Source organism: Aythya fuligula, chromosome 1 (assembly GCF_009819795.1).
Source record: "Aythya fuligula isolate bAytFul2 chromosome 1, bAytFul2.pri, whole genome shotgun sequence".
NCBI classification, from domain to species: domain Eukaryota; kingdom Metazoa; phylum Chordata; class Aves; order Anseriformes; family Anatidae; genus Aythya; species Aythya fuligula.
Window position 1 is genome coordinate 138273888 of NC_045559.1, and position 26615 is coordinate 138300502.

Genomic DNA, 26615 nt, shown 5'->3' on the forward strand with positions numbered 1-26615 from the left:
GAAACATAAAACACACTTTTCAGTTCATTCATGCCTGATGAATTTCCTGGAGAACAGGGCCATGAATTTTTAACAGCTCTGCAAACATAAAAGCAAATACTATATACTCTCTTTTTATTCTTCTCTACGCAATTTGATGAATGAAGTTGTCCCTGTGCTCTCAGCAGAGGGATCTCCACCAGCACAGATGCTCACTCTGTGTGCAAAGGCAGTATTTCACGCCCCTGCCCTGATCAATGCCTTCCATTATGCAGAGAACAGAAGAAACACTGAAGTCCACTCTCTGTTCCAGGTCCGTTTCTCCTTTCTGATTGTTTGCCAGAGAAGGGAACATTATGACTTTTCTAACCACTCCAGCCTATTTGCATTCTTTGTAGCCTTCTGAGCAAAGACCCTTGAGAAACACAACTTCAGTAGAACTGCTGCTGAGATGGGGCTCTCAGAAGGCAGTTTTAACCAAGTCCAGTCTTGCTCTTTTTTTCTCTGTCCCCCCTCTTCAGCTACACCTGCAGCACCTTAGCTAGTAAGCTGCTTCCCACTGAGACATCAGAAGGTAAATTTGCTACCTTAGATTTATAAGAATGTGTGTAATTTAGTGTGAGGACAGGAGGAATGTGCAGCAGTTCATTATGTTGCTTTATATGTGTTCTCTGGGCTTTGTATAATTTTGCCATATTTTGGAGTTCCATGGGTAAAAATAAGCTCAGCCATTGCCTGCTCTGGAAACCTGAGAGCAGCTTTAGTGTAGTAAAAGACAGTGCTAGCTTCCTGTGAGATTTAACTTCTTCAATCTACATCCTATATCTTGACCAGAAAAAATAAAACCAGACCATTTAAGTGTTTTTTGTTGTTGTTGTTGTTGTTTTTTTCCCTCTGACTGCACCCTTTTCTGCTGTTCCTTTTCATTAAAACTATGGATTTATGTATTTTCTTCCCAGCAACTTAATCTGAGCAGGACTTACATTTTACCTTCATCACTCTACGGCATAGAAAGTACTGTCACTGTTTAAGAGCTAAAAATAATAATCCTATAGCAGCCCCTGGCCATTATTATTTTCACTGCCATGTAGTTTTCATTTTTGTTGCCTTCCAAGACATGAGTTATTTCTCTGAATATGTGAACATGTACACATTGTCTCAAGGAAAAGCTGCTCAAATCACACACTTGAGCTCCACAGGATTGATAGATTTGTTATCAGCATCTTTCCAGCGCTCCGCTCCCAAGTGCTGTTCACACTCACACTCCCACTTGACCTGCCGTGGTTTTCCCAGCCACCTTCCCTGGCTGGGCTCAGCACATAGACCATGGTAATGATAGCATGGGCTGTGCACTGGCACCATCCTGGTGACCCCACCTGAGAACTGCAGGAGCTGGGACTTGCTGGTTTCTGCAGTTCTTCCAGCAGGGCAGTAACTTCTGGCAGACAGCAAGGTAGGGTGGCAGCTTCATCCATGAGCCCCAGAGCATAGCCACAGACATGATAGCCTGCTGAGGGGTGTTCAAAGCCTGCCCTCCAAGAATAAACTACCTCCAAGACAGCTAGTGTTTGAGATACTCTAAAAAGCTACTATAGTTAATTTCCCTTTTAGCAACATTTTACTGTGAATACCAAGGAATGAGGTAAGCAGAGCAATTAAAATGCAGAACAACCTTATAGGTCATACTGCAAATTACAGTTTGTAGGAACCTAGCCTCTGATTAGCAAGTGCCTAAGTTTTAGCACAGGAAAAAATCCAGTAAAAAGAAAAAAATAATTCCTATGCGCACAAATCCTGCTGAATTTGAGGTTCAGTGCCTAGTGCTTTCCTGTATTCTGATCTGTTTCCTGAAATTTACTGATCAAAATCACTGCAGGACACAAACACAGAAAAGACACAGAAAAAAAGACAGAAACTAGCCCAACACCACAGAAGGATCACAACCCTTTTCCAATCATCAGTATGCACCAAAGGCATAACAGTGATTTTCTCAAAAAAAAAAACAAAAAACAAAAAACTAGTTTATCAATTAATTTATATATTTATATGTGATGTAAACTTTCAATAGAAATTCCTGTCAATGTTTTACAGCTGTTTCTCCAGGCATCAGTAAGCACAGAGCTAATCTCATCTACTCCCTTTTTCCTATAGACTGGTGTTGTGGGGACACCTAAATAGCTGTCATACCAGTTGCTTGCAATCACTCAGGGCAATTCATCTTGCCTAGTTCTGATCACTAAAGAGTTATTCTGGACTTAAATACGTATTATGAGTGTCATGAGTGAGGCACACTAATAACTGGAATGAGACCCTGTAGAGGTGCCTCTCTCTCCCTTTAATGACAGCATAAAGAGTCTAGATACTACCTGAGATCTTGTCTGTTTAAACAGCTTAAACAATGAAAGGCTGTGTAGACCAGGAAAAGCAGTCACCCTGATGTCATCATTAAGGAGCTATATTCATAAATCACATGCATTCTGTCTTGCCCCCTCTGAAATGAGTAGAAACTTTATTCTGATTTCAATGGAGCTAATGTGACATGACTTCAATCAAAAGCAATAAATGAATAAATAAATAAAAAAAAATTGTTGCTTTCCCTTACTTCATTTGAGTTTAAGGTTATGGCTGAAAAAGAGTAATTAATTATGAAATTCACAGCCATTTTTAGATAGCAATGTACTTACAGCATAGGAGCCTGCATGTGAGTTGGTGGTTAAGATCTCATTACAGTTAGTGGACATCAGATTAATGCAGCATCAATATCAACTGAATATCTGAGTGATGTATTTGTCCAGTTTAGATAATGGGAAGATTCTGTTGCCTGAATGTTGGTGCCATTTTAGGCACATACTGCTTCAAAAATGGAAAGACCTCCCTGATAAACTAGATGTCTTTGATATCCCAGAATATCTCAAATGGCAATAGGTGCCACATTTAGGTAAAAAAAAAAAAAAAAAAAAAAAAAAAAAAAAAAAAAACACTATGCTGAGAGTTTAGACACCCATGGACACGCATATGCAGACACCTGAAGTTAGGTTCCTGTAAACTGAGGCAGAAATGTCTCTCATTTTATATGCACAGTGATGTGCTATGCCACTATGCCATTAAAACTTGAATTCAGCTTTCTTTCACCACTGCCTTTAGCTTCCCAGTGTTTCCCTTCTGTGCTCGCTTCTTACTTGGTGCCACCCATAACTCCTCAGGAGGAAGTGAATCGGGTCTCTCCTCCCAAAGACAGGATTGCTGGCAAGCTGAGGCATCAGGGAGGGGCTGATGGAGGTAATCTAGCAAAGCCAACCCAATGATTTTTAAACCGGCTGGGATGGGTTTATAGGCCTCAAAGTTCAGCCCAGCACAGACCACAAAGACCATCAAAAAGCATTATATGAGTTATGGTCTCCTGGCAGGAATGTAGAAAGTAAAAAAGTATGGAGTTCACCAAAACACGTCTTTTCTCCATAAGCCTGTTTCAGAATACAGAACGTTTCAGATGTCAAAAATGTGGTTTCCTTCTTGTCACTGTGATAGCATTAGCTTTAGGTTGATTCCCGCTGCTCCATGACAGCTGTTGCAGAAATCAATAGGAAGGTACAGAACGTAAGTTTGTTGCATAAGTTTAAGCTAACCAATCTCTCATCTTGCTATAAAATGTAACCTGGGCATCTCCATTGTGATATCTGGCCACTGGAAAATTAACGCTGCTACAGGAGCATTGTGGCTAATTGCATCCATCAATAAAAATAGATTCCACACACACACAAAGGCATCAATTAAAAGCAAGAAGCTATGAGAAAGCAGTCACTTTTAATGCATCATTTATCACAACAACCCAGTGCTCTGCTCCTCTACAATTTTTAGAACTTCTATTGCCATGACAACAGGATGCAGCCTTTACACAGTGTGGGCCAAACCCTGCCCTTGGTGACACAGATGCAAATTCAGAGTAACTTTGCTGAAATGCCTGGAATAGCAGCGATGCAAGTGCAGTGTAACGGAGGCAGAATGGGTCCCACGCTCTCCTTTATGTAATTATTTTCTTCTTCTTCTTTGCCTTGTCAGGAAGAGAAGGTGTTTTTCTCTTCTACTCTGAGTAAGCTCATAACGTAGTGGAATAATCAGACATAATGACAGGTTAAACCACAAAGGAGTGTTACATCCTAAATACCATATTAACTTAAATTTTAAATTTGTATATTAACAGTTATTTAAAATGCCTAGGGAAAGAGCAAATCTGAAACAGGAACACATTCTCTCTATTCAAAGGCTCCATTGAAATCACACAGTATAATAAATATCTTGCCTAATAAGCAGACATAACCAAGTGTAAATTCAGCCCTGTTTGGCTGAACACCCTTATGGGAAGAAACTCACAGAGGGGCTCCTGTGTCTCTCTGCTTAGATCTGGCCCCACACAGTCACACCCTTGAAGATGCTCCAAAATCACTGTCCCACAATGTTCTCAGGCGGGCCAATCTTCCCCATGAAGTCAGCAGGAATTCACTGACAGGTAAATACCTATACACAGATGGCTACAGCTGAAGAAAGCAGAGCCCCTGGATCTGTTTCATCTGGATTGCTCTACAAAAGTGTTTACTAGACTGCCAGCCAAATAAACATTTTCATTAACTACAATAGCAAGCAGAAATCCCATTGAACAAGTGCTGTGGAACTCAGTAAAGCTAAATTTGCTAGATTCTTACCCTAATGGTAGTTTTAAACCTCCATTCCTGTTATAAAACCAGGTGAAGCCACCAGGCAGATGCTGTAGGTAGGCTGGAGACAGGAATGTGCAGAATTAAAAAAGCAGGAGATTCTTTGCATGCAGTTTGCACACCTAACCAGCCTACAAAATCCTATACAATAGAAATACATTTCCCCTGTTAAATTCCAAGAGTACGGAGCTGTCATCATTGCCAATAGCTCTTCACATTTTAATGCAGTCTCTTGATCAAAGGACAGACACAGATCTACAGAATCCAGTGGCAAGAAGTGAGGTGACTTGCTATATTCAGAGCAATCTTAAGATAATGTTATTTTAGAAATGTATTTTGCAAGCAAACCTAATAGTAAGCATTACTAGTGCTCAGACGTGACTCTGAAGACTGATGCATCAACGCTGCACTGAGGCAGTAAGAGAGCCTCAGAAAAATAGAGGTTTGTTGCTCAATGACAATCCAAGATTATATAGTTAAAAATAAAAAAAATACATCTGGCCAGGACATCAAGAGGTCAATTACTTCATCTATCTGCCCAAAGGCATGATCATCTGTAACCACATCATTCCAGATAGCTTTTTATTCAGCATCCATTTAAAGACCTTCAACAAAAGATGCTTCACAATTTCCAGCCACTCTATTTTGATGGCTCGTTATCTTTATCATTAGAAGGCTTTATGGTGCCTTCGAGAGTGTGATCACAGCATGGATAGGTATAACTGCAATATCTTTACTCCAAGCTCAGCCACTAAGAGCAGTGAAACCATATCAACACATGTTGCAAGCTTGGCCCAGATATACATTTCTATCAACAGAAGCCCACTATGGTTTTACTGATATTTATTAAATACAGTTGATCTGTTGCGAGTATTTTGCTCTCATTGCCTCTCTTCAAATAGAGGGTTGATTTTATTTTCTTTGAGACCACGATGCTTTGCAGTTCTCTCTTTCAACTGCTGTAGCAAATAGTAAACACCCTAGTTTCCAAGCATTGCTGCAAATTTTCTCAGGCTCATTTGCAAGAAACCAGTTCTGTGCTGCACAATGTGTGTACCAGTAGGAGGTAGGAAAAATAACATTTGGCATCACTGGATCTTTATTGGTTTTAAGTAAATCATTATTTTCAGTAACTTTAACTAAATGAAAAAAACTATTAAATATTTTAGTTGATTTAATCTGTTGGATGTGCTAATCAATTCCTTAAGTGTTATTACATGTCTGTGACCCCTGACCAGTCTTCTTTCTACTGGCCTGCATTTCTAGAAGATGTCTGTGAATCGCTTCATGGCAGATGAAATAGTTTTCTCATGTTTAATGGCAAACTAATTTCTGTGAGGTTGTGCATTCATTTTCACTGTATTAGACCACAAGAGGAAAAATTAATAACGTCAGAAAAGGAGAGTCTCAGTTGGGAACCCTACTTTTGAACAGTGGAGGAGGAATTCTAAAGGAAAAGCACCAAGCACACAATCAAATTTGATAGAGGTACTGGGATATCCATGAACCATTTCCTACAGCAAAATCAAACTCTGAATGTCAAAGCAATAGTGGAAGATCATCACAACCTTTTCATAGTTTAAGAAAATACCAAATGAATGGCACACTGCTGGCATTAACACAGGGATAAGGCCCCATTGGGAGCAAAAACTCTTCTTGGCATCATACACTTGCATGGTGTAGAGTTCTATGACAAGTACAGTGTTCCTGTCTGATGGATACCTTTTCCAGACCCAAAAAGGATGTGCAAAGAGTGAATGTAAATGGCAATGAGTGGAAAGATGACTATTCAAGTTACTTGTTGCAGAAACATCTGTTGCTGGAGTATTCATGGTAAAAACAAAGGCTGCACTTGACATTGCTGAGAAAAGAGAGACAATACAAACACCACCTGTGAAGAGAGAACCCACCGAATATGTTGAAGGAATGGGAAAAAAAAAAAAAAAAAAAAAAAAAAAAACTTACAGAGGCATGTTAAAGATTAGACCTCCATCTAAAAAGCAAAAAACCTCTGCCAGGCAAAACAGGCCACATAAGATATAAACCACCACCTGAAACTACCTGCTCCTTTCTTTTCCCTCTAGAGAATAAAGAACCTTTCAGCATCTCAGCATAGGCATTTCATTGCAAGTGGGACATGTTCAGGGAATAGGCTCAAACCTGTATCACTGACCAAAAATGCAGCAAGTGCAGATCTTATTGAAATACTTAGGAAGAAAATCAGAGATAAAAAAAAAAAGTCTCCAAATAAAGCAGAAAGATATAGCGTATAGTGCATGGCATGAGTTCACCACTTGAGCAAGCTAACAAAGGATTTTTAGTCCCAAAGCCAAAGAGTCATTGGTTATCTTGCACTTGTCTACTGTAACACTCAGTATAGCATCATTGTTCTTCATTAGTCATTAAGCACCGCTATAATAAATTTAATACAGGGAATATTTGTTTTATAAAGATCTTATAAGTAAAATAGAAACCATATGGGATTCAAGGAAATTATCAATTTGAAAAAAAATAAAAACCAAGGAATCATAGAAAAAATGGATGGAAGGGATTTCAAGAGATCCTCAAGTCCACCTTCCCTTCCTAAGGCAGGATGTGCTTCTCCTCTTGACGTTCCTGAAAAACATTTATTTAACACCCACTCTTAAAGAGTGCTACTAGTAAAGATTTCACAGCCTCTGGAGACAAACTATTTCCCTATTTAATTTGAAACTCCCCTACAGCAATTTAAAATGGTTCCTCCTAGCCTAGAGATCTACACATACTTCCCTCTTGCTGTTCCCTTTCTTTTGAACCTAGCTCCGTATTTCAAGAAAAAGCAAATCTGAATAAATCAGTAATATACTAATTCATACACTTCACAGCCCTGATAAAATCAATCACTTCTAATGGTTTAAAACTCAGAATTTTGCAGGCTTAGTTACATGCTATCTTAATACAGAAATGAAGGTATAATTTCTTACAGACCTTTTCTTCATGCCTATCTTGATATCTGTTACAATTTGTCCACCACTTTTACAATGTCAAATGATTTATCACCTGCTATCTCTGAAATCTAAGACTTCAGTAGTTTTTATATTACAACAGAATTTCTCTTCTATATTTATCTCTCTTTCTCTCTTTTTTTTCTTTTTTTTTTAACACAAAATGACTTTCAGCTGAACTTCTTTATATGGCCATCTGCGTAATTACTATCACTCTTACTGAACTAGCAGCTTGTAGATTAGTAACTGGATTCTGCTCCCCCAATATCATTGGGAGTTTTGCCATTGACTTCAATAGATGCAGGACTGGACCCCTTGGAAACGCCTGATTATTGGATAACTCCAAGCACTGGAGAGATCTGACATTGCTATATTGACAACAGCTTGTTTCTTTTTTAATTTAGAATCTCTTAATTGGCTTAACCAGCACTTTGTTTTGTGAAATGATTCTGTATCACTGAATGCAATTTTCTACAATTAAATAGGAAATGTTTCCTTCCTCAGTTGACACACAGCAGGAATGATAAAGCAGATTTTGGGCAAAAGGACAAACTCCTCTTTGCACTCTGCAAAACCTTCTTTTTGTGTGCCTGAAATCTCTGGGTGAAGAAGGAAACATGGCAGGTGAGGGACTGGATAAAAGGGAGTGCGAGAAAGATGGAATTCAGGCTGGGAACTGGAACTGCAAGAAGAATTAACCCAGTCTATTTCTCTTCCAGGTTGGCAGCTTGGGTGGGAAACGTGAAAGACTCAAAAGGCTGCACCTGTGCTCCCATTTCTGAGCAGAGGCCAACTTTGCTGAAGCCTGTGTGATTCAGTGTAATGCCGTTGGTTCATACCAGCTGGGGATGGACAAACCGAGGCTGGTGACCAGAAGATACTTGCTACCAGCTGAAATTGAGGTCCTTCACAGGTGGCAGGTGAGGACTCCACCCTGTTTTCTGGGATATCCCACAGCTCAGCTTCCACCTGCCTCAAGCTGCTCTAGGAGGTCTCCACAGTGAATTAAATGGATTTAGGTCCTTTGTCCTAAATGACAAGCCAGCTTTCACCTTTGGTGTCAGTGCAGAGGAGCAGCTAGGAGAGTGTCCTCACCACCACGCAGTTGTGACTTCCTGAGGGGGAGAGATGCTGTGGGCTCTTGAATACAGGGGATCCTGGCTAGTCCCATTGGAGTAGGCTGTCAATGTCCAGATGAAATTGAATGGCAGGCACTGATGTTCAATTTGTTTTTCAAAATTTAAACAAATGTATTTGATTTGGGATGGGCTCCTAGGTTCAGGTTTCCCCCTGCGACTAGTGTTGAACTACTTTAACAAGGGAAATTATATTTGTTGGTCTAAAGGCTCTAGGGTGCCTAGTCAACAACTTTTTTTTTTTTTCTTTTTTTCTTTAATTGCTACATGTCATGTTACCTTATTTTTAACTTGATTTACACCAGGGAAAACCATGCTCCAGAGGAATTGCAGATACAGTTTGCATTGTTTTCAGCCTGCTGCGTATTGGCCAAATAGTTTCTAAATCATGTGTATGCTCTCTCACTTTTTCACCCATAATTTACTCTGAATAGTTTCAGGAATACTTACCCCAGTCATTTCCCAGGCAGTGATCTGGTAAGTAATTCAAAAGTGTTCACGGTCATCATTTATTCAGATTACAAACAGTGAAGCAATTTAACAGTTGCTCAGATATAGAAACTCCTGAGACCAGCCTTCTTGCCTTTTTTCTCTTACTTTGTTCTTTTTTGAAATAGGACCATTCTGGTGTTCATGAAATGGAAAATAATTGTCCCACCATTCTTGCAACTCATAAAAATAAATAAATAAAAAAAAAAAAACAAAAAACACCTGGAATTCTACATCCCCCTGCTGGAAAAATGTTTTGAGAATGCACACAACTTTATGCCATTACCTAATCCTTGTGAACCTGGCAGTTTGGAAAGCAAAGCAAACTAACATATAGCAAATTCCTCCTCTTTTTCTGCTTAATTAGTGGGTAGTCCACCTATGAGAATTCCTTTTAAAGCAACAGACCTTTTCTACCTAAGAAATATACTGGTCGTTCAACAAGGCACAGCATTGCTGCAGATTTTGTTGTGGAGAATGTCTGAGAAATGAATGCCTTCACAGGAAAAAAATAATAATGTTTAAAGGGGGTGGGGGATCAGAAATAACAAATTAGTGTGATAAAATTGCCTTCAAAAGCCTGATGATGGATGAAAAATTCTCCTAAGTGAATCCAGTATGCTTAATTAAACTTAATTGTACAAAGAAGCATTTGTAAATGGTTATATGTGGAAAAGAATAAAAATGCTGGGTGTTATCATTTCTTCCCAAAGATGCTGCTGCAAAAAGGCATTGTGTTGTTGGCAGTATTAAGCAAGCTGTGACATCCATCAAGATGAATGTGTTTACGTGCATACCTGGTGACATAATTTGAAGTGGTATATTGTACATATAAAATCCTGATCAAACTTACCTGCAGTAAATCTTTGTGCAGTAATTGTATTTCTTTGTTCCTTACTAAAATAAGAGTTTCTGCCTGAAAGCATGTAAGCATTTAATTTTGTCACATAATTCCCTCAATTTCAGGCCATGGTAAGTAACACTTTCCATATGTGTCAGCTGTCAATTCCCGTTAGAAGCATCTAGCTATTACAGCGTTTAGATGTAGCTGCCTGACAATTAGTGCTGTATGTTGTGAATTCATCAATCCAAAAATGGCAGAAGAAATTGAATAGTAAGGATTCTGTATGAATTAACTAAACCTGTAAAATGATATTTCTGAAAGCTTTATTGCTGTTCTTTATTTTTCTTGAGAAGAACACAGAGCACTCTCTTGGCAAGCGCACTGGAGGAGTAAAGATAAATCTCCTCTGACCAAGTGAAGAGAGACCTCTACAGGTGTCTTGTTTTCTGTCCAACACCCTTTAGAAGAGTTTTCCCTGCAACTCTTAAGCAAAAGATGCTCTCAGGGTTCAGCAGCCAAGTCAGAGGAGGTGCAAGAAGAGCCTGGCCCTGCTCCCAAGGGGCATCAGTGCTGCCTTCCTCGGTGCCACCTGTGGTACCATACCCTCTGGGGCTGCCACGGGGCTGCCTTGGAGACATCGGTTCTGTTGGTGGGACATCTGTATGGAGGCATGTAAAGCAGCCATGAAGATAAAGGCCCAGCCACCTACGTGGGCAGCCTGACGGTCCCCAGTTTGCAGACAGTGCTGTGGGAAGCTGTGGTCTCTAAATGTTGGCAGGGCTGTGCCTCCCTGGGGCAGGATGAACCTGAGCTAATTAGAGGCCACATGAGCTTTTAAACAGACAGCTTCATTACAGTTCTCCACAAAACATCCTGAGACTTAAGTTACTTATTATCATAACTTGTTTTCAGTAAGACCTCAATGACAGCAAAAATGGAAGGAAGCATGCATTCCTACAGTTCTGCAACATGTAATTTCTGTTTCTTCTGAAGAGCTCAATGCATTTCCACAAGGCACTAGTGATAATACCCTTTGCTGCTGGAACAGCAACAGTAGAGCGTAACCTTGATGCAGTGTGTTTTTTGTTCATTTTTGTTTTATATATATTTTTTGGGGTGGTTGTTTTACCTGGCTGGGCAGCTGGACTACCACAACCACTCTCTTACTCTCCCTTGTCAAAGGGAAAAGGAGAGAAAAATACGATGGAAGGGGCTCAGCATCTGAGCTAAGGACAGGGAGATCACTCAGCAATTATTGTCACAGGCAAAACTGACTCAGCATAGGGAGAGTAATATAATTTATTACATATTACTAACAGGCTAGAGCCATGAGAAACTAAAAGAAAACTAAAAACACCTTCCCCTCCAACCACCTTCTTCTACCTCCTTTCCCTGTGAGGCATGAAGGAATGGTGGCTGTGGTCGGTCCCTGATTATTCGTCTCCACCACTCTTTCTCAGTCACTCCCTGCCCCTGCTCCATGTGGGGTCCCTCCCATCGGATGCTGTTCTTCCTGAACTGAGCCTGTAGGGGCTGCCCACAGGGAACTTCTGCTCTGGCACATGGAGCACCTCATGCCCTCTTTCTGCACTGGCCTTGGAGTTTGCAGGGCTGGTTCTCACTCTTTTCTCCCAGCACAGCAGGTTTTTGTTTTTGTTTTCCTAAATTTGTTCTCCCAGAGGTCCAACCATTGTCCCTCACTGGTCCAGCTCTAGCCAGTAGCAGGTCCCTTGTAGCCGGCTGGAGCTGGCTGTGATCTGACATGAGGCAGCTGCTGGGCTCTGCTCACAGAAGCCACCCCTGCAGACCTTCCTGCTACCAAGTTCTTACCACATAAAACCAATACATTTGGAAAGTGTCCTCCTTTCCTCCATAACTAGTGTTCATTGACAGAAGAAAAGACAGTCTAATGGAAAGAAATAAACTGTCCTTTCTTCACAAGTTTTCAAATTGTGCTCTTCTCACAGCTACCAACAAGACTTGCATTGCTAAAAATGCTGGCAAATAAATGAGACATAGGAGAAGAGGGATGGTACTAAATGGTATCTGACAGGAATACTAAAGACAACGATGGAAAGCAGAGCTAAAAGCCGCTGAACCTTTACATATTTCTGTGCTCTGAGTGCAAGAATAAAGCCTGTAGGATCTTACCAACCTCCTTTCTAAATTTTCCTCAAGTTTGTTAGGTTTGAATCTACAGATTCCAATGTTTTTTCCACAAGTTGTAATTGGGCATAGGTGTAACAAAACAAAAAAGAAAAAATGATGCCAAATTAGGAGCAGTATTTACTTTTCATGATAAATACTTGTGCCCTGAAAGACCAGTATCCTGAAGTTTCTCATACACAAACAGGATCAATGGGTTGTTGCTGGATACTTTTCTGTAAAATATCTATTGATGTAATCACATACTAGAGACTATTGAAACCTAAATGTTCTGTTGCAGAGACAAACGAAGAAAAAGAAAATACTCCAGGGAAAACACAAACACAAAACACAAACTAAGAAAAGAAAGAAAACAAACCCTGACTTATAAAACAAAGAGTACAAAATGACAACAACAACAAAAAGTTGTTTTGTTTGTTTGTTTTGTTTTCCTAGATCTGTTTTTCTCATTGATATCTCCAGAGGCTCCAGGACAGTGCTTCCTGTGCACACACACTGCCCTGGATAATATTTGGAATTAATGTATATATTTGTATGATATTGTTGATTTTCTGGGATGTGGCTGTGCTGGACAGGAATTCTCAAGATCTCCATTATAGCAACTCACAGCCATAGCACTGATGTCTGGCCTTGAGCAAGCCACCCAGTCAGTCCTCTGCTCTGCCGATCAGCTGTGTAAGAGAGGGAATAACACTGCCCTGGCAGTGTATGGCTTTTTCTTTTCTTTTGTAACCTGAATCTTTTAGGAAGCTTATTTTGAAGTCTTAAATAATGATCCACATACAGTTCCTGCAAATTTAAATACCAAAAATACCAAATTTAAATAAACAAAGGAAAACATGTTAAGACAATTACATTAGTACATTTCTTATCCATGGTGTATGTTGACAAGTATGCTATACCATGTAGCACCATATTCTCACAGGCTATTTTATCTTTGAGTGAGTTTGGCTAAGTAAATCATTCTGACACACAATTATCGATGACCAAATGAGCTGGAGAAAAATAGATCTGCTGCTGCTGGGTCCAGGAAGAAGTTTGGGGCTCATACATGTGGACCTGAATGGCCAACCTTTGGGAGCTGCTAGGCATCTCTGGAACAGCCCCAGCTGTATACAGTATTACAGGTTGAGGGGGTCATGGTTAAAACGCCAATGTGCACCTAAGCAGCACTATACTGCTCTCTCACTGCCTCTTCTTACAGGAAAAGGTAAAGAAAAATATGAAAAATATCTCATGGGTTGAGATAAGGACAGGGAGAACACTCAACAATTACTGTCACAGGCAAAACAGACTCAGCATAGGGAGATTAATGTAATTTATAACCTATCACTAGTGGACTAGAACAGTGAGAAACTAAAAGCAAGCTACAAACACCTTCCCCCCATCCACCCTCTTCTACCTCCTCCTCCTGAGTGGCGCAGGTGAACGGGGAATGGGGGCTGTGGTCAGTCTCTGACGCTTCACCTCCACAGCTCCTTCATGGTCATTCCCTGCCCCTGCTCCCCATGGGGTCCCTCCCACGGGATGCCGTCCTTCCCAAATTGAGACTGCGGGGGCTGCCCACAGGCAGCAGCTCTTCAAGCACTGCTCCCACACGGCTCCGTACCACAAGGTCCATCCATCCCCCAGGAGCAAACTGCCCCAGCACGGGTCCCCCACAGGTGGGCGGCAGCTCCCCCCAGACCCTCTGCTCCTGCATAGGCTCCTCTCCACGGGCTGTTTCTCACAGGCCCGGGGCCTGCTCCTGCAAGGGCTCTCCATGGGAGGGCTGCAGCATGGAGATCTGCTCCATGTGGGACCCATGGGCTGCAGGGGGACAGCCTGCTCCACCAGGGGCATCCCCACAGGCTGCAGGGGTACTACTGCTGTGCCTGGAGCACCTTCTACCCTCCTGCACTGACCTTGGTGCAGCCCTTGCAGTACTGTTTCTCACTTCTCTCTCCCAGTTGCTGTTGCGCAGTAGTTTTTTCTTTTCTAAATCTGCTCTCCCAGTGGCTCACCCAGTGTTGCTCTCTGGTGTTTAGCGCCAGTCAGTGGTGGGTCCCTTTTGGAGCTGGCTGGAGCTGGTTCTGATCTTGAAAGGGGCAGCTGCTGGGCTCTGCTCACAGAGGCCACCCCTGCACCACCCCTGCTACCATATCTTTGCCATGTAAACCCAATACAGAGGGTTATGCCACAAAGAAACACTCTATAGACTGTGTGTAATTACCTGCAGGAGGTCTCTGAAAGAGGTATGATAGGATCTTGTTATTTTATAACATTCAGGAAATATCAGTTTCCAGTCTAGTTCGGCTTTCTGCTTCTTTGTTGTGCTAGGTATGAGTTTCCAACCTCCGTCTTTTTTCAAGTGAAAGTATGCACTAAGCCAGTTTTGGATGTGAAGTGCGTAAATCTGTCATTTCCCTCCTCATGAAATTTGCATGGCTGTTGTACTTTCAGACACTGCCTCTGTTTTCAGGGCTGGAATGCCAAGTCACTGTAGCACACTGTGCTAAGTATGGGTACAGCACATTTCATGCTAACAGTTTACCTGGCTGCCTTCCTTCAAAACAGGGCTGAAATGGTGATTTTTAGCAAGAAACTGCTGATTTGGGTCTGTTAGCCCTGCCTGCCTCCTAGCAGCTGTGTTATTCCACAGTGCTGCTTCAGAGCTGTTTGGGACTGGCATCGTGCTGGGGATAGGCACTATCAGAAAGAAGTACCCAGTTAGTGCCGTACCTTTTACAGCACAGCATAGGTAATGCCCAGCCATCTGTCAGGGTTTTCTTTCCACCAGCCTAACAGCAGGCTGCTGGAGGGTTTGACATTGGTCCATGACAAAGAAAACTATTCTGTGTCCCCATCTATCTGCATGACATCTCTGCAAGCGAACGGATTTTGATCCACTTGCATTTTTCATCATGCAGCAACAATTCTCCAAGCCAAGATGATGGCCAGTGGTTATTAATAAAGGTATAATTATTCAGCATTCAGATAGCTAATTCATATAGCAACTAATTATACACTTCTTGATATCCCATTACTGGATATTTGTGAAGGTCCACTCATTCAAGCTCACCTTTTCATTCATTTCAATGAAATGCTTGAATTCATACTCTATAACTTTAAATTCTTGTACTTTTTTATTTAGTTGTGAAAACTCAGCAACAATAATAGAACTCTACATTTAAGTGTGGTCTTTACAAAAAAACTCAAGTGCAGGGACACCGAAGTTTTGCATGGCTTGAGACACTGTTGTTGGGCTGAGTATCTTAGCATCTGCTTGAAACTGAAGCCAACAAGGGACACATACGTAGGCATCCCAGTGTCTGTATGTCCTGAGAAGCGCCTCCAGCAGACACATAAACTAAGCCCAGCCATTCTAATAATGTGACATCCATCGCTTTCATTAACTGGTGAGCACCCCAGCTAGCAAGCAGGAGTTACCCTGAACCTGTTTCTCTATAATTCAATGATATAATCACTCAGCTATCGGATAGCTGATTCATTGTTTAAACTAATTATAGTATAATATCCTAATATTTATGTATGTACCTAAAATCTTCTCCTTCAGAGGTTTTCAGCAATGACATGAGAGCTGTCATAATCAGCCAATGGGTCAAAAGCTAATAATAAATATCACAGCATAACCCTGTCCCAGAAAGCCCTTTCACAGAAAGTACCCTGTCTTGTGCACATATATTCAGTGGTCATTGGTTTTGTTTTGTTTTTCTGTAGGAATTTAATATTAAGCTGCATTTATAGCTATCCCTTCTATGGTTGTATAAGACTATAATTTGCAGTGTTTATGCTGTTCAAAGATTTTAAAGTGTAAACCTCTCTAGCCAATTTCTGAGGAAAATGTCATCTACTATGCCCAAATGGTATGTTTAAAACCCAATTAAGTATCAGCCTGGTAATACTGTCTTGTCCAAACAACAGTGAGGAGCAGAATTAATGCTCAAGTATATACATGTATTCTACTATTATATAGACAATCAAGGGTCTGTATCTGTTCAAGCCCACAAGTATAAAAGTGTCTCCATTACTGTGCATTTGCTTTTTAGCTAAAGATGTAAAACTACTTAGCTGCAGAGTGGTTAACCTGTGCTGTACGATTACACACTATTAGATAACTATGGGGATGCTGTGCCATCCAAATAACCAACAGAAGAAAATGGTTCAGTTGGAAAGGACCTTCAAAGATCAGCAGATCCAACTGCCTGCATACTTCAGGGCTAACAAAAAGTTGAAGCATTTAATTGAGGGCATTGTGCAAGCACCTTTTGAACACTGACAGGCATGGAGCATCACTCACCTCTCTAGGAAACCTGTTCCTGTGTTTGAGCACCCTCACAGTAGAGAAATCTTTCCTAATTCCCAGCCTGACCCCCCCAGCACAGCTCTGTGCCATTCCTGCGTGTCCTGTCACCGGTGCCCAGGGAGCAGAGACCGGCACCTCCCTCTGCGGTTCCCTCCTCAGGACACTGCAGAGAGCCCTGGGGTCACCTCTTGGCCTCCTCTCTCCAGGCTGGGCAGCCCAGGTGTCCTCAGCCTCTCCTCACAGGACAGGCCTTCCAGCCCTTCTACCTGCTTTGTTGTCCTGCTCTGGATGTTTTAAAGTACCTTAACACCCTTTTTATGTTGTGGTGCCGAGAGCTGCACACACTACTCAAGGTGAGGCTGCACCAACACTAAATCCAGTAGGAGAACCACCTCTTTTCACCAGCTGGTTATGCTGTGTTTAATGTACCCCAAAGTAAGGTTTGTCCTCTGGCTGCCAGGGCACGCTGCTGACTCCTGCTGAGCCTGCTGCCACCAGCACCCCCAGGTGCTGCAAATGCAGCACCCGGCATTTTCCTTTGTTGAACTTCATGCTGTTCATTATTGCCCAATGCTCCAACCTAATTACATTACTCTGCAAGGCCTCTTATCCCTCCAGGGAGTTAACAGCACCCCCCATTTCAGTATCAGCAAACTTGCTGAGGATGCACTCCACTCCTGCATCCAGGTAATATTTGTCATCCGTTAGGCTTACTGTCATATGTAGAATCAATGCGATGACCATAAGAAAAAAAAAATGTTATAAATCTTGTACATGGCATGTCCCGTGACAAAGTGGATTGATTAATCCAGCATTGATCTATCTTTTATCTATTTGTCTGTCTATCTATCTATCTAGTGCTGTGTCTGTCTGTCATATTTTAAGGACTCAGTAAATGAAACAAAGACAGCTAAACCCAGGTTTCAGGTACTTAAAGTTTACAATAGAAATGTGAATCATAACTGCAGCCTTAAGAAGGAGGGAGGAGAGCATGAACTAATCCTCAGGATTATGCCTGCTCATAAGAAAAGAAAATCATTGGTTTTACCAACATTATATTCATACTAAATCTAAAACACGACACCATATGAGCTACTATGAAGAACATTAACTCTATCCCAACTTAAGCCAGGACAAGAGAATATTGTGACCTGATAATTCAGCCAGACAAGATCCTGCTCCTGAAGTTCCCCAGAGCATGCCAAGCCTGGAGTGAGTTGCAGATTCTGGTTTTTGCTGACCCAGAAAGCAATGAGAGTGTTGGAAGCACAGGAAGTTACTTAATGCTAAGCATAAATTTAATAACTTTGCTGTATTTTTTTGTAACTTTATTCCATAGTTGCAAATTTATATTTCCAAATAAACAAATCACTTTATCTCTCAGTCTTGTTTAATACTAAGTCTGACCATGACCAGTATAACACTGGCTTGCCACGTCACTCTCTCCTGGTTGTTGAAATCATTATTCCAGGGTGGAGTAGAGTGTCTCCTGCCCACTAAACTGAGATGCTCAAAAATGTCCGGAGTTACCCTGAAATGCAGATGTTAGCAAATTTTGGAAAAAAGTCTTTCTTAGCAGAAGTCAGCTGGAGCCTCTCTAAAAGTGGCAAGATAACAAAAGAATGAGATAAGCGAGTCACTGTGAGATGAATGTGTAAATGTCTGGACCCTCACAATTCTCTTTCCTGGTTATGGACTTTTATAAAAGTAATAGAAACTTAATTACTTTTCAGACCCACATCCTTTTCTCAAATGAGGGAAATATGCATGGACACACAGGTCTGCATAAGCTTTGTTTTTCTGGGTATGCTGGGATGTAAAACAGAGGAGAAGAAAGAGAAAGAAAGAAAGAAAGAAAGAAAGAAAGAAAGAAAGAAAGAAAGAAAGAAAGAAAGAAAGAAAGAAAGAAAGAAAGAAAGAAAGAAAGAAAGAAAGAAAGAAAGAAAGAAAGAAAGAAAGAAAGAAAGAAAGAGAGGCAAAGTAGTGCATACTTTTTTTTTTTTTTTTGCATAAATGTGCAGTTGCAATGCCCTGAAAAGCTTTACTGAAATGCGTTGGAAGATGGCCATGCTCAGCACCTCTGTCAGGAGACAGGAGAAAGGATCCTTTGATTTCACTAGGCTTCAGAGAAGAGGAGAAACTCTTTGCTTTTCCTTCCCCCCTGGAACCTTAACAAGACCAAGAAGCTCAATTAAAAAAACAACCACAAAGTATATATAAAAGCTTTTTAACAAAATTCTTCCTTTAGGCATTATTTTTTTGCCTGCATTCCCGAGTTAATTAGGTGTTTTATGTAACTGCCTAAGCACCTGTGTCTCTCCTGCCTCCTGAATGTTGTTCTGAACCTTTTGGGCAATTTCAAACAAATCTGATCAAAAATTCCCAAAAGCTCTGTGGAAGCAGGTGGCTGAGTGGGATGTCCTGAGGTCCCATCCCGGAGAATGGCAGCAGGTAGCAGAGTGGGGGATGGGCTCCCCTGCACTCAGCTTTGGGGGGATCCCTTTGTGGGAGCACCATGATGCCAACCCACTGCACCTCACACCTTCTCAGGTGTCTCCATGACTGGGCATGGGGTGGAGATTTGAAGAAAAACAACCTTCAGTGTTGCCACTTACAACTCCCCTATCTTGATATTTTCTTTTTTTCACTGCCATAATCTTTTACCTGGACTGTGCTCATCTCTGTCTGTGACTGCTTGTTTCCAATTCTCTGTTTCTTTAAATAAGACTGTCTAAATGTATTACTGTCAGTTTTTTATTTTATTATTTATTTATTTTTGTGATGTATGTTGCAGACATAGTTCTAGACACTGTATGACTACTTAATTTGAAGTAAAAAATGTGACTAAAATAGTTTCTCTTTTCTCTTTTGGGATTTATGTGTTTTTCTTTAAATTATGAATGCTCCCCACTTGTTTTTCATTTAAGATTTAATATTTGAATAACCTATCAATTTCCTGCCAATTGCATCATATGAGAGTTCTTAAGTCTCTCAAAGTGTTTATCCAAGGCTCACTTTACCAAAATGTTCTGATTAGCCTTACACAAAGGTCAGTGGCCAATGGAAAAATTCCTTGTTCGCTGGCTCCAACATTCAGACATCATTATATTTCTCAATATGCTTTTGGGCAAATGGATGTTTTTTACCTTGAATATTAATGACGCATATAAAATATGTTTTGAGGGTGACAGAGCACTGGAACAGGTTTCCCAGAGAGTCTCCTTCTCTGGAGATATTCAAAACCCGCCTGGATGTGATCCTGTGCAATGTGGTCTAGGTGACCCTGCTTGGCAGGGTGGCTGGAGCAGATGATCTCCAGAGGTCCCTTCCAACCTCAACCATCCCGTGAGTCCATGATGTTTTCAGTAGGCTTAGAAATCCATGATATTTTCCTTTAGAAACATGCAAATATTTCTACAGAGGAAATATTCCAGTGTTACATCCCATTTCAGGCAAGGAATTCCACAATATTTCAAATGAAAATTTCTAGAGAGAAGCCTTGACAGAGAGATCCCGGGACTGGTTGTGCTATTGTCTCTTTGCTGTAAAAAGAAAATAAAAGATTTAGGAATATAAAATGTTACAGGACTATTCCCTAGATGGAGTGCCAAGGCAGTTAGTTCATGGCAGGGCAAGGGACTTCCTTCCCTGTAAACACAGCCCCATAGCTCACATGGGATCATATTGAGAGGAAATACCTCCAGATGAATAAAGCCAAAACTGAATTTTCCTCACCAATGTACATGTATTTCTCCTAAATCTCTTGTGCTTAACTGTGGACCTCGTGCTTAGTGAACCACAATGGTTAAGGAGAACAATTTGATTTATATCTGTCCTACTTCATAGTCCAATACATGATTCATTATTCAAATATCCTCAGCTCAAGATGAAGCATAACTGGGCAGGAAGAAATGCTGACTAAATGGCTCCACAACTGCATCTGTTTCTTGTGAGCAGCTGGTGACAATGAACTGTTATTAATTGTATTATGTATTTTGTAGTTGCCAGGAGCAAGCTGGATGCAAACCTCTGAATAACAAGGTGTATAGAAGACAAATAACTTCCCTGTTTTTGGTTGCATCTTCTAAGGTAGGGCTCTTGTTCTTACTCTCCTGTTTTTAATCTCTGTTAACAGCTAGTGAATATTCCTGTCGCTATCTGAATGCCAAAACTACCCCAACTCCCAAATCCTCTCCACTTCATTGAGGCTGATGCAGGTGGTTTCAGGCAGGGGGATGTCTGGCAGCTCATCACACATGTGCCTCCTGGAAATGGCTTTGCCAGACCTTCCAGAGGAGAAATACTCAACCAACCCAAACCAAATAAAATATTGAAACTGAGCAAAAAAGAGAAATGGAAATGCTCTATTTATGAATACAGGCTTCCCTCCCGGAGGGCTGAGGCTTGCTTTGCAGGGAAAGGTCTTGTGGCTGGCTCCTTGTTTCTGCAGGCTGGATCACACACAGCTGGACCACCAACACCAAACATGAAGACTGCAGAACAGAGTTTTGCTTTGCAGAGAAAGCTCTCATGGTTGGCTCTCTACATCCACAGGCTTTAACCCTCATGGCTGAACCACCACTATGAAACATGATGTGTTGCCAGAGAGGCAACCTACCATTTCTCTTTTTCGTTCTTGCTTTCTTCACATAAAATCCACAGTTAGTTTTTTCCAGTGCTCCTTTTTATCAAGAGGAAGAAGTATATACCACAGAGATAATCTCTATTGTACTAAAACCTTCTATGTAAAGTCTTCTGTGATTTCATGCCTGTGATGAATGTCCTTTTAATGTACTACTGGGTCTTCAGAGATATTTAGGATACCCTGTTGGCCTCTGAAGAGAAAAGGTGACAGTAAATGCCAATTTTCTTCTGGTTTTATTCCATACTCAGTGGAGTATGAACTGGATTGGAGACAATGAAGCATGCTGGAGAGCTGTACAAATTAAGCTACCTACACAGCACATGTATTTCTCCTCCTAACAAACTTATAAGGCAAAAACTTTTGGTTTTTAACTTGTTTGTGTAGGTCAAATGATCCATTGAAATGAAAAGAAGGAAGATAGCCATTTCATTCAGTAATAGCTTGGAAGCACAAGTTGGTACTCAGATTTGAAAGCTGTTTTATCAGTCCAGCATCACAGAGCTGGAAACATTAACGGGCATCCATTACAATACCAAAAAACAACTACAAATAACATAGGGCTGAAACTACTCTTTTTTACTTTTATCATGATTATAAGTGGTTACAGACACAAAGACACTTAGTTAATCACATTTGTTTACTCTCTTGTGCATTAAACTCTTAAAATTTTTGTGTTAATGTATACAAGCAAGGACTCTGAGCCAATGTTTTTATGGTTTCATCATTGTTTCAGCTGAATGAAACTGCTGGAGTGAAATAATCATGGCATCCTCATCAGGCTTTGAAAACAACAATCTTCCTTTTAAATTTTGAACAGGAAAACATGCTGTTCAGACAAGAACCCATAATCACCATGGGCATCACAGTTTCACTTTTCTGTGAAACAACAGCAAATACAAAGAGAAGGAAATCAAAATACATTTAATTGTAGAGTCCATGTATGTGTCTCACCATGGAGCCTGGATTAGCCCTGTTCATCCTCCACCTCAGCAAGCAGCTTGTAGACAGGTGCTATGGCAGGTGATATGGAAGAGCTGAAAGCACAAGTACAGTGTTATTTTTAGGCCAGCAGCAGTGAAAGCTATAAACACAGCATTGGGAAACACAGCAGTTCTGCAGCTAAGCTAACAATGTGGGAGCAGAGGAGTGAGGGTAACACTGCACCCTGCCCCATTCCTGGAAAACCTCTTGCATTAAGGACCAGAAGGTCTAGGAGCAGACAGCTCCTGTCTGTACAATGCTTCATGATCAGGAGTGAAAAAAATAATTTTGCAATGAATAGTGCACTTGATTAATTTAGCTTTTTTTCCTCTTCAGAATATCCAGACACAGCTCACAATTATCTCTGATTTATTCATTGTTGGGATTTACATGGCACATCTTGTTGCAAGTCTTTTCAGACCTCTTTGAACTGATTCAATCTGAAATTGAAACTGCTTTGGTTAGCTGAGACTAGTCCCAAATCACGCAGGATTTCTCTTGTTTCCTCAGCGGATTAGCATGACTCATAATCAAGGAAAGGGTTTACAAAAAAATCTTGAAGCTTTCAAAGAGCTATGCAACAAATGTGTCCTGAGATGACTTCTTATCCCTCACACTGCTTCCCCAAAGGGGCACTGCCTAGTGGCAGCCAAAGAGATGTCTCTAGCCAACGTCTAGCAGCAACAGTGCCAAAAGGATCTTTGCCACTCAGTGGAAAACTTAGGGTAGTCACCTGCTTGTGCCACATAGCAGACACTGTGTAAGTATGCTTAGGTACTTGCAGATCGAGCGTTTGTTCCCTAACTGCAATGGCTGTGTCCTAACTACAGCATCTGAGAATGTTTCATTTTCACAGGGAAGGGAATGTTTCACAGGGAAGTGGTATGAAATGAAATGCTCCTTGATTCAAATGAATGGAAGATAGTATTGGGAGGGATGCTGCTAAACACACCTGCTGCTAAATCTGGAAGCGCCCTGTAAGGACTTCCTCATTGCAAATCAGTGTTTAAGGATAGATCGTTAACCTTAATTTAGCCTGACGAGGTATAGAAATACCATTGAAAAATCAGAATAAAGTTCTGAAAAGAAAAAGCACCTAATGTACTTTGAAGGTCATGTTTGACAATCAAATTCCTTCTGAGTGTGCAGCTTAAATTTAAATATTAACAAGTGAGATGAACATTTGAATTGGAGTGACAATCCTGTGGTAGGAGGTATTGTCAGAATGTGAATGGCTTATCTTATTGCCTACTTGTCTGCATCATCAACAAAATCTGACAAAATTAAAGGGTAATTTTGAGAGATGTATCCATTCGTTTTTTGTTGTTGTTGTTGTTGTTGTTTTTTTTTTTTTTTTTTTTTTTTACAGATATTAGGCAACCTGTATTCTATCATCTCTGTTTCTGTTTTGCTACAGTCGTGGACAGAAATTCACATTTCTTTGCACTTGGAACTCCATTAATTTCTGCCTTTTGTCATTGGTTCAGTGAAAGAAACATCTCTACACCACTAGCAATTGTTTCTTTGTGGAGGCACGGACTCAACTTGGTTAAGACACCTCTCAAACTACAAACTACTCTTAAAAAAAAATTGAAAAAATGGACTTCTTAATTCCCCTGCTGAAGTAAGCAGGCTTTCGAGATTTCTGGATTATTTTCAATGTTCTTTCATAGGCCTTCTCTAAATTCCTTCTTTTTTTTTCTTTTCTTTTTTTTTTTTTTTTTTTTTTTTTTCTTTTTTCTTCTTTTCTTTTTTTTCTTTTTTTTTTTTTCCCAAAAAGTAAACATCAAACTTGCCTGAGTAACAAGACTTTTTTTTTTTTTTTTCCTCAGTATCAGAGGTACAAATAATACCATTTTGTGCTTCTTTTTTGGAAAATCCATAGATTAGAAGTCATCAGTGCATTGAGTTTCATACATTGAAAAACCTGAGACAAAAATGACATATTACTACAATGCTAAATCTGGGGTTTGAATTTACTAAAAAAAGAACACAGAAATCAGGAAATCTTGCAAACTCTTACTATGTCAGCTTCTTAGATAGACAGAAGATTTTAGGCAGCAAAGAACAGATACTTCTCATTTCAATAAGTAAGCCTGCTTCCTCCAGAGGGACTCCTTTCTGTCCTAAGGAAAACTATGTCAGTTCCCAAATGTTCTCAAAATGTTTGACACAAAAGGGTAAACTAAGGACAGGAATCTTGCTGTAAATTACTTTTTTCTCTCTTTAGTGGATTTAAATTAGATGTTTATTATCGCCTTAACATTCTTGCAGTGGTTTAGTTCTGTATAATAGCAAAGCCAGTAGTAAGTTAATTAAAAGAGCTATAATGTCTGAAAGAAGTCAGCAGGTTTCTATGGGTTGCTGATCAAAGGGAAAGTGGTTCTTTTTTAAATTTTTTTTGTTTGTTTTGTTTTTTCTTGGTCTTTTAGATACAGTATGTCTCTGTAATCACTTATGATTACCCTGATGACAAAATTAGATAAAGCCAATCATTTGAAATAAAACAAGGTTGGAAATAGAATTCACCCACCACCCCAAAAAAGAAACAGCAACAAATAAAAAACAAAAAACAGATGGGCAATTTCTAAGGATGAGTCTAGAACCATAACATTCTGTAATCTCAATGACCTGGGTTCAGAATGAGTAATGAAGGACAGAAATAATGTTCAGATCAGTAATGTTCTTGTGCTTGAGTGGTAGTGATGTATTCGTGCAGTAATGCCATTTCAGTGGGTTCAGTAGAAAGCTAGGGCTGTACAACACTTGAAATGCAGGGAGCTGTGTGCCAATGATATCCTCTGATCAGTTGTCAAGTTTATGTGCACATAGATATTTTTAATGTCTAGATCAGTGAGCAATTTGACTCTGACCATACACTTACTTTACTTTCACATAATTGCTTTTCGTTTGTGTCCTTAAACAATGGCAGCATTTATTACAATCTATATTCCAAAGGAAAATGAAGCACAATACTTTTTCTTCTCCGTAATGTTTTTGCAAACTTTTTAAAAAACATACATACTCTGGAAATATCTCTGTAGTCCAAAAGTTTTAGATCTTATAACTAATTTTCTCATATGCTTTAAACTACCCCTCCTATTCAAGTGTGAAAGGATTTCTGAAGTAGGGGGAATTTTTGTGGGGCAGATGGAAAGAGAGGGTTGCAATTTGTCAAGCATATTAGCAATTAAGAGAAAGAAGAGGGAGATATGGCTAATACAAAGACACACGAGAGATTTTCTTAGCTTTCTGTAATCTTTCTTGTGAAGAAATGTTTAAAAAATACCATTACTTTATGTCCTGAGGTAAGCTACAGGAAAAAAAATACAGACTTCTGAATTTTCATGTTCATCTTTTAAACATTTTGTCTGTATCACCTACAAACTATAGGATATTATATTTCTCACACAGGTGTTTTAGTGAAGCTAATAGGAGATTTCTACTGAAGCACTTTTTATTGTTTCAGCAAAACTTGAACTTTTGCAGAGAGATCTTAATTTGGAGAGTTTTCAATGGGAGGATTCTGAGGTCAAACTGGCCACAGAAAAAGAGAAAAGGAAACATTGTTTTTAATCTATGAATCTGACTTCTTTGATCTAAAAAAGACTTTTCAGCACAAGTCATGCTTTGAAAACACTCTGGATGTTTACTGGTTTTCTGATAAGAAATGAAGACAAATATAAAAGCCTGAAAGGTCACAGCAAGACAGAATTATCAGCCTCCATGCACTTTTTATTTAGGAGTCACTTGCAATTATAAAATGTTTTGCAGCTAAAACCCCTCGGTGATAAAGGTTTTAGATGTGTCATCCTGATTGGGCAGAAGAGCTAAAAGGTGATAAATCTGACACAAATATTACATGAGTCTTTTGTATTTTCTGTAAAGAACCTGAAGCAATTTGTTTTCCAGCACAGTCCTCTTCAAATGTAAACCTATTTTAAGTCTAAGAGTGAGAAAAAGTACTTAGGCAGTAGGAAATTTTGTGAACAAATTTCCCAGAACATGTAGCCCTATTTTGCACTTATAGAACTTGGCAAATTAGGCTGTTTTTTTGCTAATCAATTCAATTTCCATAAATATGCACAGAATTACTTATGTAAAAACAATCAGCCCCTGGTGTCTTTGCACACGTTGCTCGTTGCTCACACACTGAGATGGGCAGTACACGATATAGATCGTTATTACCTCTACCCTCTGGGACAGTTCTCAAAAAGTTCTTTTAACAAAAAAATAAAGGAGGGGGAAATTAACAATGGAAAAGAAATAACAAATGATGATTAAAGAACATATTCCCTTCCCTGAATATTTATCCATGTTGGCATTAGAAAATGGTTTTCATAGCAAAAGCAAACCAAATACTTGTGCCAAAG